The following is a 2,335-nucleotide window of genomic DNA, read 5'->3' on the forward strand; positions in this document are numbered from 1 at the left end:
ACCATCCAGGCATGTGTGATGCCTTCCATGTGACAGGTGTGCGCTCACACAATACCCCCTCAGTACATGTTGCACTTGCTCCTGTCATATCCCCCCAGTACATCCAAGCACTTGTACAACACCCCCATCACACACACGCACTTGCTGTTCTGTCCATGCATGCACACAATCCCTGTTACATGCGTGAACTCACACACTGCCCTCCATCACATGCATGCACTCGCTCTTGCTACAGCCGTGCACACACACAATCCCCCCAGTACACACATGCACTCATGTGGTGCCCCCATAACCCCCAACCCCCCATGACCCCCAGGAAGCCAACATGGATGTAGCCAGGGCAGAGCTGGGGTGAGAGGAAGAGGAAGGGCAGCAGGCAGGGGACGGAGTCATGCGTGCAAGAGAGGGATGTGCGCTGGGCTGGGCCTGGCTGTTCTCCCTCCACCCGTCCCCCCAAGGGGCGGGGGTCCCTCTGTGGGTGCTGGAGACTGGGAAGGGGTGGGGTCTGGTAGAGGGTGGAGCCTACACTGGCCTGGGTCTAGAGGGTTGTATGTAGAGGGCGGAGCCTATGGGAGGGGTGGGGCCTAGTGGGTTCAATGCATGTGGGGGATGGAGCCTGGGGGGAGGTGAAGGGTGGGGCCTACTGAATGGAGCAAGGGGTAGCGCCTGGGGGTTAAGGGGCAGGGCCTTGTGGATTGAATGCAAGGGGGTGGGGCCTAGTGAACTGGTGCAGGGGGTGGAGCCTGGGGATGCAAGGGGTGAGGCCTAGTGAGCTGTGCAGGGGGTGGAGCCTGGGGGGTGTAAGGGGCGGGGCCTAGTGGGTTGAATGCAGGGGGGAGGTCCTAAGGGCAGTGGAGGGTCCCTGAACTCCTGCTGTAGCCCAGGGCATACCCCCCCCTCACTGCACTCCCCGATGCCAAGATTGCCAAATACCTCACCGTGGGCGCCCGGGGGGGCATCTGGCTCTACCTGTACCCGCTAACCGGGTGCCAGCCCCCAGCCATCCTAGCTTGGCCCAGCTGTGGGGGCAGATCCCCAAGGTACCAAAGAAGGGACCGAGCAGCACAGACCTCACGTCTACCTCATCCTGCAGCGGGTCTCAGTGCCAGCCCCTGGGTGGGCAGAGGCCAGGGGCTGTGGGGAGCTGGCTCCTGTCTGCGTCACCGGTGTTGTCCCCAGTGGGGCCGGCTCCGATGCCCTGAGCTGTCCGGCCCGATCCCCTCTGCATGTTCCTGAACGTTCAGAGAAAAGGCTAAAATACTCCCTGATGCCGACCAAAGATGGACGAGGACCCTGCTCCCCTGTGGCCTTGCCCCGTGAAGCAGATGGAGCCCCCCGCAACCTCCCAGGATGGGTCTGGGGGCAGCTGGACTTGGCCACGCGTTGCCTGGCGGGGGGCATGGGCCAAAGCCGTGGACTTCGAGGGCACCGTGCTACTCGCCCGGGGACTGGACTGAGCCGGGGAAGGGGGTGGGGAGCTCCATTGACAGCCGCTACCAAAGATCGGATGCATCGGAGAAGCGGCGAAGCCGCAGCCCACGGAGGAAGGGGCAGGAAGCAGCTGAGGATCTTGCTTGCGTCTGCCCGGGCGTCCGTCTGCCCGCTGCTAGGCTGGTTGGAGGCGCTGTCTGGGCAGGCTGCTCCTCTGCTCCTTTCCTGGGCTAGGTCCTTCCTCCTCCGGGAGCGGGTCTGCGAGCCCGGGATGGGGGCTTAGGGGGCTCCTGCGCGCTCGCGCAATAAAGATGCTGCTTTTCTCCGACGTGCCCTGTGCCGCCTGTGTCTGCCGGGCTTGGCCCCTGCTCTCGCTCCTTACCCATAATGCCTCACTCTCGCTTTCCACCCACAAGCCCCCTGCTTTCATTCCTTACCCACAATGCACCCTGCTCTGCTGCCCACAGTGCCCCGCTTGTGTCCCTTACCCACAATGCCCTCTGCCCCTGCTCCTTACCCATAATGCCTTGCTCTCGCCTCCCACCCACAAGCCCCCTGCTCTCGCTCCTACTCACAGTGCCCGCTGCTTTCACTCCTTACCCACAATGCCCCCTGCTCGTGTCCCTTACCCACAATGCCCTTTGCCCGTGCTCCTTACCCATGATGCCCTCCTGCTTCTCGGGGGCCGTGAGGGTGGGGGCGGCCCGCTCATGCCTGTTCCCCCCACGGATCTGGGGAAACGCAGGCCGGGGGAGAGCAGCTGCGGCTGAGCTCGGACCGATGCCCCTCGGCCCAGCCTCTGGTGCACTCTGGCTCCTCCGCGTGCTTACGCGCGAATGCACACGCACACGCTGGCCCCTCTCCACACGCATGCGGGTGCCTCTGCACGCGCATACACAGTTTC

General features: G+C 63.8%; 1 protein-coding gene across 1 annotated transcript in view; it reads left to right on the forward strand.

Moving 5' to 3' along the window:
* ARID3C (AT-rich interaction domain 3C) overlaps positions 1-287 on the forward strand; it is a gene marked incomplete at its 5' end in the record, with an annotated part of 30,007 nt that extends 29,720 nt beyond the window's left edge. The window contains one exon of the mRNA XM_019518290.1: positions 37-287. The remainder of the gene's footprint in view (positions 1-36) is intronic.
* Positions 288-2,335: the final 2,048 nt, after the last annotated feature.

Source organism: Gavialis gangeticus, unplaced genomic scaffold (genome assembly GCF_001723915.1).
Source record: "Gavialis gangeticus isolate Ggan-Ray unplaced genomic scaffold, GavGan_comp1, whole genome shotgun sequence".
NCBI lineage: Eukaryota > Metazoa > Chordata > Crocodylia > Gavialidae > Gavialis > Gavialis gangeticus.